Genomic DNA, 14,115 nt, shown 5'->3' with positions numbered 1-14,115 from the left:
GTCTGGAAATATAACATATAAAGTATAGTGTAGATACAAGAAAAGTGTAGTCCCGTTTTATTTTGTTGTATCTTCTGGATTTTGTATATATCTCTTTTGGTCGGTGTCTGTTAAAGTGTCTGTTTTGTTTTGTTTCGTTTTGTTTTTTTTTTTTAAATTTTATTTTATACAAAATAAGAAATGAGTAAAAATAAAAAATGTACGATTTAATTTTCTGTTCTATACTGGTCACTGGTAGATATGTGTTTTTTAAGTCATTATTCATTCATTTTCGAAATATATGCCCATATAAATGTTCAATTTGAAAGAATTATCATGAAACTTAACTCGACAGAGAAAATATACCTAGAAAAATAAAATGTACATGAGAACAAAGAAATTGATAGTGAACTGTGGTGTACTTATTTTGTTTATTTAAAACAAAACTTTCGACCTAGACATGATTTCTCTCCTCATGTACGGTGCTTTATAAATTATTCCGTGAGCAAGATGTAATTTGAATAACATGGGAATAAACAGGTAAAATATCAATATGACATACACAAAATAAAAGAAATAGATTATGAAAATAAAAATGATGATACCAATTTTTTTGTATTATTTAAAACTTTTTGTTTGACAAGTGGAATTCATTTAAGATATATGTACCTACATTTGTATATAAATCACACAAAAATGATTTTCTTTTTAATTTTTATTGAGAGCTTTTATCGGTGTTATACAGAATTTTGATAAATGGTGACATTTGAAAAAATATTGATTAATGTTGACACGTCACCCTATTGTTGGAATATGTAGAGTTTGTATTCAGAATTGTTGACATTTTCAAAATTAACTAGTGTTAAGAAATTACTGCCAAATTGGTCAACTATGTGTTGTTGATTATAAGCTCAGAGTTACTTTAGGTTATTTTGTACAATTTGGAGAATGGAGCTATGGCTTTGATGTTAATTTGTGAGCACAGAAGGGGCTCTGCTTAAATTTTTTTTTGTATTTTTTTTAAAGACTATTTTTAAATATACTATCTGAGACTAACATTGGAAGTTTAATTAATTTTGAATGGTGATTTATAGCGGATGGTGTGAGCAGTACTATGCGTCCTTGAACTGCTACATTAGTTTAATCTTTGACGATATTGTTGTCTATTGATGGAGTGAGAATCAACAAGAACGAAGGTTCAAATTATTTCGACCATACATAGGAAATGAAATGTTTATCATGTTATTAAATTTCGTATTCAAATAATTGAATAAGAACGCATACGATAAAATTTCTTTATTTAAGCAAAAATAAAATAATATTCTTCAGCAATCTATGAATATTCTTAGCTTAGTGGTTTGAGTTTAAATCAATCGAGTATCATCAAGTGGCAGTAATTGGTATTTTTAGGATCGGGTTCGATTTGTTGAGTTGAAAATGTTGAAGGTGGACGTCTTCCATTGCAGTTATATGAAAGAAAAGGTGTATGTCAATAAGCCAGCAACAATACAAAAGCTAAAGAACGAGATAATTAAATTTTGCCTCAGTGTCATCGAAAATTTGGACCATCGGATGGAGGTATGCGCCAACGAAGTCGTTGCAATTTGACCAATATTATGTTCAATACATAATTGAACGATACCAATACATATTATAATATAATAATTTTCTAAATAATTATGTAATGTTTCATCCAAAATCAACATCAGCACTTAATTACCCTTGATACAATGTCGTGATACCAAAATAGTATAACTTAAAAAAAAAAATCAATTAACGTTTTTTTTTTATAAATCAAAAATCTTGAAAAACAAGATGTTTCACCTCGAATATTTTACGAACAAAAAATTATTTTACCTCCAAGAATGGCGTTTTTGACATCTGGTAAAATGCTGAGAAAAATCGAAATAATAAAAACATACTAAAAGTTGGTAAAAGAGGATTTCAAAATTAACTATCTTTTCAAAAGTTAAAGACATTGTCTTCAATGTTTTGCATTCGCTTTTCCTGCAGATTAAAAAGTGCAGAATAATGTAAATTCGTCAATATGCCTCAACAATTATCAATGGACAGAAACTATCTCATTAAAAAAGTATTAAAAGAAGTGGGTCAAGGTGACTTTTGGCCAATCACATACTTGCATATTTACATACATAGATGCAATAGGAAAGCTTACGCAAAGAATAGTGAGGTTAAACAAATGCCTTATTCTGTCAAATGATGATTCCTTAAAACATTTTCCGTTTCTTCTCTCAAATGCAAAACATGATTAAATTGAATTTCAACCAAGACTTCTGTACATATTTTTAAGAAGCTGAGGTTGCAGCAGACGGAAACATAAACTACCTTAACGAGCAATGTTGTTATCATTTAGCCAGAATAAGTTAGAAAATTGAAGCAACTCTTCCTCCATTCATTCTGATTATTTGTCACTAATTTTTTAATAAATTTTCTTCAAATAGATGGATTGAAAACAACTTAACTTCAAGTCTATCCAAAAGAAAAGAAACGATAGAAAAACAATACACCATACATTTCTTCTGGTGGCGGTGTCTATTCTTTGATCCATACATAATCATGTAATCTTGTCATTTAGGAAGTATTTAAATAAGTTCCTGTTGATAATAAATAAGCTCGTAAAATTAATAACACTTATTTAAAAGTTAATTAAGCTGACCTAATTTTGAGTTCAATAGAACAAATTAATAGCATATACTCGTCTTGTAGAACACTATCAGAAAATTATGTTTCATATTTCTCAAAATTCAATTCATTCATTTGTAGACCTAACAAAAATACAAACAAAAATCGAAAATAAATAACACACGTTTCACGCTTTGTTATCCCATACCATAATCAGAAAAACTCTTCAAGAGCTTATATAAGCCGGCAATTTAATGAAAAATAAACAAACTCATATGTATATGATTTTTATTTTTTTAATTACTATCCCAAACCACATCGCTCCAAACAAACTAACCAACCAATCAGTCAACAAATAATAATAATAATATTTTTTTTTCTTGGAATTCTGTTCAATGACGAAAATATTAAATGCGTGCTGAAATTTTATTGATTTCTGTCGTACCAGTACCACCAGTATCGAGATAAATACAAAAACCCGAGCCGACCGAAAATGACAACGACGACAACGACCATAACATTTTTCGTTTTTTGTTTTTTGTTTTGTCATCATGACATGTTTACGATTTTAATTGATTTCATTCAAAACACAGAAAACGGGGTTTAGGGTAGGGTAATTTCAATTTCATTGATGTATTTTAATATTATTTAGTCGTAAAAACCACAAAAAATGTGATCTCAAGTAGCAGACAACACACTCTAAACTATACACTGTACATATCGAATGTATATGTACTCGTACATACATATGTAGATCCGGCTTAGAAAAATGATAAAATATTTAAAATATAATTTTTGCATTATACATAATAATTAGTGAATTTTTAGTGGATTAAACGACAAAATAGCAACAAGTTAGCGAGGTAGTAGTAGATTGTTTTATTTAGTGATGATAACTTTGAATAGAGTGTATAGGTGATGGCTAATAATATGATATTGATTCATTTTATTTGGATTTGGAGCAATAAAAATCAATATAGGTTGGTATATGGTTTTTTATGTGATGTTGTTTGATAAGTTGGCAAATTTAATTTGGTGGCGATTAAAAGTCATCATCTCATTTCATCTCATCACATTTGAAATCGAATTGAATTTATAATGTGATATAAACTGGATGAATGTTTATTTTTCCCTAAACGATCTAATAAACTTGACTTAATAACAATGGGTTTATCCTAATTCTTTTTTGTGTTAAGTGTTGTTCGATGAAATTAATCTCGTGGAATTGTATTTAAATTAAAGCTATAAGAAAGTCACGGCTGTTGAGAGTGGCAATTATTTATCAATTAATAGTCGATAAATATTAAGGTTCTGCATTTTGAAACTTTATTCATTATGAAGTAAAACAACTTTTAATTTATAGCTATACATTTTCTCCTTGTTTCCAAAAGTAAAACATTTTTCTAAATTGCTAAAACTATTATCAACTACTAATTTGAAAATGACACTTACAATAGGTAACATCTTTTACTTTAGTTCTTAAATTTAAAGTTCAAGTATGTCAGAAATATAAATTTAAAAAAATATTCACATCAATAATATCCTGCAAAATAAAAGTGCAAAAAAGATTTTCCACTTTTAAAATTTTCAGACTTTATTTTAAAGGTGAAAAGTATAAGTGCAGAGATGCCATAACGTGATATTGGGCTCCATTCTATTTCCAATGTAGTGCACACAAAAGTCGTTACAAGGGATTTAAACAAAAAGTCTTTTGACTGTAGTTTATTTATAATTTTTGAAACCACAAATTTAATGGGACTTTTACTCAATAGAAAAAACTATTTTGTTGAAAAATCATTTTCGATATCGGAGTTAATTCTTAGTTTCACTACTCTTTGGCCACTATTTTTAACTTCTTGGTTTTTGAAATATTCTTAAGAGCTTTTTTTTTAGCTATTAGTCCAGTAATTATATACATCAAACCATGCCAAATTCATATATATCACTCTATCTATTCTTTTGGCTACATCTACATATACAACTTTAGATTCAAATTGTAGTTAGTTAAACAAAATCTTCTTCATGGTAAAAAATACTAATAATGGAAAAAAGTGCGAATTTTTCGCGGTTTCTCTAAATTTGTTGACATTATCCGTTCTTTGCTTCATGGTAAGAACCTCGGATTATTAGTTAGGACAATATCATAAATAAGTAACCAAAAATCAGAAATACAGGACTTAATGCAAGCTGACAACTTTTCAAAATAAACTCTTCTTTTTGCCTATTTCCGAAAAGCCTTTCAAACTTCTAAATATAATTTGCAAAGTTTATTGTTTGGTGAAACAAATAGAACAAATACTTTGTAAAGTAATAAAACTTTTGACTTTTCAGAATAGTTTTTGCACATTCCCAATTAGTGTTTGGTGAAAAGTAATTTGCAAAGTGAAAAGTGTTTGGTAAAATTGGGCCTTCATCAGCTGATTCGCAAATTAAATATTAATGCATCTACTACGCTGAATTATTCTTAGATGGTTATATCGTTTGGCCATCAATCAAATTAAAACATATTTAAAACTTCAATAAAATAGTTTTTCGGACTGTTTTTTTTTCTGATCGATTCAACCTGGATCCAAACTAAAAAAAAACTAAAATGTAGCACCGTAATTTTAATTGCGCTTTCCATAATTATTATAAGAAGTGTGATTTGTTCTTGAGATGTTACTTTAATATCATGGGCCATGTTTTTAATTCTTTGATAAGTTCTAGTTAGGTCTTTGCTAGACTAAACTCTATAAGTTTACTTGATTCATATACAGTTTAAACCCATTTTAAAACGATAGCCTGTATTCAAAAAATTAACACGATATGTTTAAGCTGTTTTTAACTCTATAAAACGTCAAAAACAATATATTTTATTTTTAAATTTAAAATTGAAAATTAAAATGTCGAAAGGCTTAAGCACTAATCAAGATTTTAATATTGAGCTGGAAGTTGGAATGCTGCCACCGAAAAAAAACATGTATGATTGACCATTTAAATATTTGAGTTCGAAATTAAATTAAAGGTTTCCCAAAACCTGTGTGCTTCCAAACCTTAACAGCGCCAGCACTAACATTTTTCACTAAAGTGACATAGGAATTAGGCAATGTTATGTTTGTTACTGACGCATCTATACCTCAATAAGTAAATATTTTCTTACAACAGGTAACTTATATACATACATTTTCTCAACTAACAGTAAGCAGAATAATTTGAAGGATTTCAAACGCTTTGGCTCACAAGCTAACGCTTCTACTACTAGCCCTTTTTTTTGTGAAATTGTAGTAGTATATACCCTAAACTTGTTTCTAACTAAACAGAGCTGCCAAATTTTTTATAAATATCATCTGTGTCCACTGTCCAACCTAGATGTTAAATTTGTACTTAAGTTCAAATGAACAAGGGTTTAAAATATGATTATGAATATGTTTCAATGAGTTTCCATTTTTAAATGGCTATGCAATATTTAATCGGGATTGATATACTTTAGGGAGTTTTTGCCAATCTACATTATTTTAGTTTTTTTGATGAGTTTTAATAAAGGTATTAAAAAAAATATGTTCTTTTTACATTTTATTTAACAGATGAATTTCTTTAACACTTTTTATGAAAACTACAAAGTCAGCCTTAGGACTCTATGAAGTTCTATTAAAGTTACAAGCATATTTTTTCAAGAATGGTGGCTCTATTAAATGTTTGGGAAGAGAACTTATTTATAAGAAAAAACACGCATATGTAACGGGTGTTTTTTCATGGAAATAACTTAAAGTTGGCAACACTATTTTAAGCGGCAGCCATTCAAACTGCTGTCAAAAGAGTTATTTTAAGCTTGTTTTGGAATTTTAACATTAATGGCTGAAACACAAACACGCTTCAGCTTCGGTTTCACCTGACGTTTACGAGTTCAGCCATAGGAATTCAATGCGAAGCTTCGACCTCACGTTTCATTCGACAACCTTAAGGAAATAAGGTAATGTTACGTATTGTGACTCCAAACGGAAGCTTTAGCACAAATTTGCTGAACATTTGCTTTGTCTGACAGCCCTACAGCTGTAAAAAAGTCAACAAACAAAATACATTTGCTTTTGGAGGGATCCCCATATTATAGGCTGTGTAAGCTACTTCCGCTGTAAATTTAATTTTTTCGATTTCAAAACTAATATTTTTTTTATTTTGAGAAAAAATAACAGCTGCTATTGACAGAAGTGCCATTTTAGAAATATCATATTGGTAGTGTCATTCAAGGCAACCTCGAACCACCATAACGCAGACTAGCCCGAAGCTGAAGCGACTTTGTGTTTCAGCCATAATTGACTGCCGCCTGAAAAACGATTCCAAATCGTTCAAAACAAGATTGCAGTTGATAAATTTCATTTCAATTTTCATAAGCGAACTTTTTTTAGCATTAAGGCTCACTTTTAGTTGAATGGATAAATTAATACACAAAAGTATGCCTCAATCCTCAAATGTATGTTGAGAGAAATCTTAATAACCTCCAGAACTGGCTATTTTGTGTTCTTTATGGGTCGGTAGAATAATAATTGGTCCGTTCCGTTCTTCTTTAAAAACGATACCAGAACGGTGCAATCATTGTTTTCCGCTAGCTACAGAGCCATGATTTTCAATTATCAATTTATCAACTATAATGAAGACTAGTTTTGGTGTCGTTTATTAGCCGCATAGTGTCACGTAACGGACCCGTGAGTTGGGCTCCTAGATATTGAGATTAAACGCCGCTGCTGGTCGATTTTCTGTTGGAATATATGAAGTCACTAGTCTACGCCGATAAACCCAAAATGATAGAACATTGGAATGACAACATTCGTCGAGTTATTGCTGATAGGCGGTCAGAAATGTTAAATAAACTCATCGCAAATTGGACTTCTAGGTGAGCCTACGTTTGAATCAGCCGTGGCGTTCAAAAGCCTAAAATCATATTTACATTTAAATACCAGAAGATAAGGTTGCAAAATTTTGTTTTTCTACACCGCTAAAAAAAACACAAATCAACTTAGTCACCAAAACTTCCTTCAAATTTGTTCATATTTATAAGCACAAAACACTTCCATATATAGCTACTCGTATAAATGTTAACATTCGTATAGTCTCATGCCGAGTATATTATGCCGTCTTATTGGCCTTCTCATCAGTTGGTCATATTATATTTTCTCCATACAACAAGTACTCTACAAACTTACAAACATTTGACATTACGTAATAGAGTATAGAGGGATAAACCTATTTAGAACCTATTTATCGGCAGAACAATAACAAGCCCATATCTTCCACTGCGACTTAATTCAGTAGATAGTCTTAGCTGTCCTCGTCTATATAAATATATACATTCATATATAATTATGTACATAATGTATAGTTGTTCATATAGTAGGTATAATTGCTATTAAATAAACTACGTAGATAGGTACGTGGCAAAAGGGAAGAAAGAAAAACAAACTTTTATGACAATATCTTCTAACCTAGAAAACAATAACAAAAGGAAGGGGAAATATTTGTATATATGTATGTAGGTATAATTTATATTATTATGAGTGACAAATGAAAAACATTATTTTTTTTATTTTCTTTCTTTTGATGTAAAACGTAGTAAGGAAAATTGAAATAAATTACTTAAAATATATTAACAGTAGTACCCCATTAGAAGGGTCAATTGAAATCTCAAATTATGAAGTCTGCCTCAATGGGATGAGGTTTTATTCTCAAATTTTTAAAACTTCCAACACAAATGAACCTAGATCGAAAACATAGGTTTGGCACAAAATTTTAAACAACCTTTTGTTGAGGGCTTAACATTTTACTTTATGGTAATTTTATAAAATTTCATCCCAATTGCCAAAACTTAAAGTAGACATTTCGTGATTTTAAACTAAGCAAGATGTTAAAAGATAGTAAAAAGTTAAAATAGTTTAAAATGAGTCTTAGAATATTAATTCCTTTACATGCAATGTAATGACAGACAAAAACAAGAGTTTGGTAAGGCATATCACATTCATGTAGTACCGCTAAAGAACGAATCTCTGAACTTCACAGTGCGAAGAGCATCCTTACGGCGCGAGTAATACTTTTAACTTTTTTAAGGGGGGCAATACTGATGGCTGGATGGCGTTGGACTATCATCCCAGAGTTCTTGGGTTCAAACCCTGCCTGTGCCATCTAAAAATCTTTTTACGGGTGCTGCCTCTTCCGAGGAATTGAGAAATCCTCCATGAGTAATTCTTGTCAAGAAAAGTGCTTTCTTAAATTAGCAGTTCAGATTCGGCTTAAAATTGCAGGCAACATTACTCGCACAAAGTCTCTAGGCTCTACTCCTCAACAGATTGTTGCGCCACCTTATTTATGTATTTTAATACTGATGGCTATTCTAAGAATAATTCAAGATTTTTAATTTTTATTTGTTTTTCAATTGAATTAAAGGTTAAGGGATCATAATATTGTAGAATTTTTAAGAAACAAAAAAACATCATATTTGTGCCCCTTTCGACAGTTCATATTTTTAAGAAAAATTAATGGAATGCCCGCATTTTAAAGAGCAACTGCTCGCAGGATATTTTCCATAGTTTTAGTTAAGATATTTAATATAACAAACTTTTTCATAATAAATTTTCCTTCAAATTGATATTTTTGTGCAGCTGTCACTTTTGCAGTTTTCATGTTTGACGAGTTTGAAATTGAGGGATACACCCTTCAACGATCCTCCAAAACCTTACCTATCCGTCTTATTCTTTGATTGACTTACAGCTCAAACAAATTCCATGGGTTTTATGGCTTTTAAAAATAAAAAGCTTTAATAAGGAACTACTGTATTTGTATTTACAACTCGTATAGAATCCACTTACATCGTAAACAAATAAGTGAGAAGAAGAAACTACAAAATTCTATTACACGAGATTTGCGCATGTTTTGTTAACGCGTTCTGTAATAATTATTTTTGTTATGGTTTGTTGTTTATTTTTGTTTTTGCTGTTGGGTATTACAGTCTTCTTCCTTTCATCTTCTTCACCATACGGTATTTGTGTTGTTTACACTTAGTTTTCTTTAAATGAATTAAAGAAATCTTAATTAAGCCATTTCAATATGTTATTAGGTAGGTTTATCTATTTATTTTACTGGTCTATCGAGAGACATTAAGTTAAAAGGGTGGATTATGAGGCTCCTTAAGGTTTGCAGAGAATGAGACATATTCATATATTTCTTTAGCTGCGAGATATAAGACGTTTGAGAAAAACTTCGTGTCAAAATTTCAGAATTTCTCAAGAGTAAATCGAACTTAGTTAAAATTTGTAAGCCCCTCACAATACGTACACACAGATATTATTGAATGTCATTGGAGGTTTTTCCATCAGCTTTTCGTTGGCCCGTCACTAATTTATTTATATATTTTTAATAATGTAACTTGCTCTAGTTTCCTTATTGCTTTTCACGTTTTGTTTTGTATTATTAGTTCGTTTCTATGAACAAAGAGAAGGAAAAAACTAACACATGCGTGGCAGTTTTTTGCGTAGTTTCTGGCCTAAGAACAAGTAGGTTAGGTAGGTAGGTAGGTTGATTTACATGAGTGTATCTCATCCCATCGTCAAAATAAATAAAAATAAAAATCTAAATGCGAAATAGAATAAGAAGAAACACAAACAAAATTAATAAAATAGAAATAAAAAGAAAACAAGAACATTTTTTAGAATACATAGAATAACAGATATAAAACCCAAGGAAAAGATTTATTTATTTATTTAATTCGTTAAAATCTAACGTTAACAATATTTAAAAAAAAATCTTATAATCTAATAATATCTAATATCATAATTTATATTTATTATACAATATTGTTGAAAAACATAAGTTTAAATTGTTTACATTTTATATTATCATTTACAGATTCTAAACAAAAATGAAATTCGTTATAAATTGTTATTAACTGATTGAGAGGGCTACATACACCATAGTTTGATCTGCTAAATATTTGAATAATAGGTTGCTGTCGCCTTAAACTTGCACGACTGAAACTGAAATTTAATTTACTTAGAACTGATGGTAATGATATCGAACCATTAATAATCCCAACAATAAAACAAAATTGTAAATACTTTCTGTGGTTAGTCAAAGAAGGGAGGCTGATCAAAGCTAGTCTTTGAGAATAAGGAGGAAATAGATTTTCCCTTGCCCATGGAAGAGACCGAAGACAGAAACGCAGAAACCTTTTTTGGACCGCTTCAATTCTTGAAACATGTATTGAGTAATAAGGTGACCATACCACACAGCCGTATTCTAAAATTGGTCTAACAAACGAAATAAATAGGAGTTTAAGAACATAAGGATCCCGAAAATCACGACCGAATCTTTTAATGAATCCAAGAACCCTATTGGCTTTTTTAATTATATAACTTAAATGATCATTAAATGATAATTTGGGATCTAGAATAATACCTAAGTCAGAAAACATAGAAACTTTACATAACGGACAAGAATCAAACATATAGTCTTACAAAAACGGAATTTTTTACGTGTAAAACTCATAGTTTTACATTTGTCAACATTTAAAATAAGTCGGTTTTTATTGCACCATTCCCTAAATATTGTTAAGTCTTCTTGTAATAATAAACAGTCAGAGGAGGATTTTATACTTTTGAAAAGCTTAATGTCATCAGCATAAATAAGGACAGACGAGTTAGATGTTAGGTACATCTTGGCTGTTTTAACGGAAAAGAAGAAGAAATGATTGTCCCACCAAAAACTAACTTGGCTATAATATGGTTTAAGGGATTCGTATGAGTTTAATTACATATCTCTTCAAAACCAGAACACGAATGTATTTATTAAGAATATTTGACGATGTGTAAAATAACTTATTGGCAAAGAATTTGTGAAATTAATAGCTCACTGTAAATTTTACAAGAAAAGGCCTTCAGTAAAAACAAACATTTCCTTTTCATCATTTTGATAGACCGAAATGTATGTTCGTCTCTAATTGGTGTATCATTAAACATCACCAAAGGTCTTTTTAAAATGCCCATATTTTCCTTTAGGTTTTTGAGAAAAGAATACTCTTGGAACGCGTGATGAAAGATGCTAAAGTAGGTTACAAAGTATTTCATTTGTTTAATGACTTCTTTAAGGTAATCAACAATCAAGGTAGCTCCTTGCCGAGCAATTATGAAGAGAAGACAGCACTAGAAAAGGGATACCGATCAACATTAGTTTTGAATGTCTGCACAATGTTATGTGCGAAATATTGAGCGTTCCACATTCGTGTAGCGCAACTAAAGGAAAAATAGCGATAAAGATAGCTTTGCAAGTATAGGAAATGTATCAATAAAGAAAACATCGTCTTTCATTTTTAGATCTTTCAATTTTATCCAAAAAAATTAAGTCACCAGTCCCAGATATGAGAATTATACTCGAGTTTTGGTCGAAAAATACCTTCGTTAATTAGATTCAGAAGAAAAGGGGTAAAACTAGTAGGAAAAAACCTAAGGAAATGTGTGATCACTCCTCAAGAGATGGTTTGATGTGATGTACCTAAAACTGGAAGCTGTTTAGTCTCCTAGATTAAAGTAAAACCCATAGATAGCGAGTGGTATTGGGTTGGGATTGAACTTTTGCAATTTATTGGGTTAGAAGTTTTAGACAAAACATTATTTTTAAAAATAAGGAAGAGTGTAGCAAACAAAACAGAGTCCTGGGACACACCAGCGTTTATTTGGTGGATATCAGATTTAAACCCGTTCAATACTACTTGAATTGAATAGTCTGAAAAATTTTCGCTAGTCCAATAAAGAACTGATTTATTGATACCAACTGCACGCATTTTCGATAAGATAGCTTAATGCCAAACTCTATCAAATGAATTTGAATTAAAATAATTTTACTTTCTCCAAAACGACGTAGGTTTCGTTCCACTTTTTGGTAAAATGAACCATGAGATCAGCAGTTGCTAGGCCGCCCTGTTGAGAAGCCTTCGTTCTTCAAGATATTTCTTAAGTTGAAAATTGATCAGCGTTTTCATGACCTTGGAAAGAAGGCACTTAAGTACAATTCGATTATAGTTAGAATAGAAGAAGGCAATGCCGGTTTTTATACACTCGGAAAGAGGCCTGTAAAGTAGGAAAGCGTTGAAGAACACCTTTTCAAAGCAATAGTGTAGTTACTATCCGGTCTAGCAGATTTGTGAATGTCGAGATCTTTATTTATCAAATGTGCCAGTGCTCAAGAAGATTCGCACCACTGAATCGTTTATGATTTCAAGTACAAAAGGAGTCGTGTCACTCATTGGCAGAAACGAATCACAAGAAAGCAGTCCTGCAATCAGCTTTGATTGAATTATGGTCTTTTGAGATTGAGGAAAACTTCTATTAAAATCAATTTTACTCTTCTTTTAAATCCCAGTTCATTCGATTTCTACTTCCTATACTTGATCATTCTATCAATTAGAATGTACTGTAGAAGTGCTAAGCAACTTTCAAAAGGAGATACACTTTCTACCAGCTTAAACTGCTTGAATTGTTAAAGTCTATTAAAAAGGTCATTACACTCATAGATTAAGGACAAATTAAAAGTAGATTTAATAAAAAAAAAACATATGAGAAATTTGATACTTCTTCTTTATATGAAAGGAAATAAAAACACAAAATAAGTTTTTATTACCAAGTTTATTTTAAAATTTGCATTGATTTCAATTAAATATTTATTTCCTGAAAGGTAAATCTAAAAACTTACTTAATTTTTCTTTATTTGGTAAACATATTAACCTATGTAATAAAAAAAAATATCTCTTTTATTTCTTCAAAAACATAAAAAACTTTAGACTTCTCCTATACTTAATTACTATATAATTAATTAATTTTAACAATTTATATTCTTTCCTCTGGCTAATTAGGTGATCATAAACAAAATTCAATCATTCTTAAATTGACTTCTAACATGTTTTCCATCAAAAGCACACCATAGGTAGGTTTGTATTTATATTCTGATAGAGAAAATTATTCAATTTAAGTACTTTATTAGTTTTATCTTATTGTCAAACAAAACAAAATTAAAAAGAAAAAACAAAAAACAAACGTTGTTTTAAAAATCACACCACAAATTCTTGGAACGTATTATCATTTTAATGATGATGAAGACACTATTTCCATGAAGATAATAATTTAAATAGAAATGATTCATAATGTGTTGTTAATATAGATTTAAACTTTTAAGGGGATTTTAGTTTTTTTGATTTTTTTCGATTGGTTGGGTATTTGTATAAACTTTACAGATTTTTGTTTGTTGTATACAAACTATTGGTAGGACTAAAATTAATCCTATTCATCGGAATATGTAAAGTACATAATTTAGATTGAAAACTGGTCTCAGTAAGCTGATGGTTAACAAGTGACAGGTGCGTGGCTGTGGACCAAATTATAGAAAATATACAGAAATTATTACTCTATTAATTTTTTTTTGTTTCGAAAAAACTTTCAACGAAGACAAGCAATTTGTGGTCAAAAATTCATAAGGCAGGAA

General features: G+C 30.0%; 1 protein-coding gene across 5 annotated transcripts in view; it reads right to left on the bottom strand.

Moving 5' to 3' along the window:
- The window catches only part of LOC129939889 (insulin-like receptor), a 153,415-nt gene that overhangs the window by 45,453 nt on the left and 93,847 nt on the right, over positions 1-14,115 (bottom strand). The gene's annotated exons all lie outside the window — the stretch shown is intronic.

Source organism: Eupeodes corollae, chromosome 1 (assembly GCF_945859685.1).
Source record: "Eupeodes corollae chromosome 1, idEupCoro1.1, whole genome shotgun sequence".
Taxonomy (NCBI): Eukaryota; Metazoa; Arthropoda; class Insecta; order Diptera; family Syrphidae; genus Eupeodes; species Eupeodes corollae.
The sequence above is the reverse complement of the archived record's forward strand: the minus strand, read 5'-3'. Positions and strand labels throughout refer to the sequence as shown.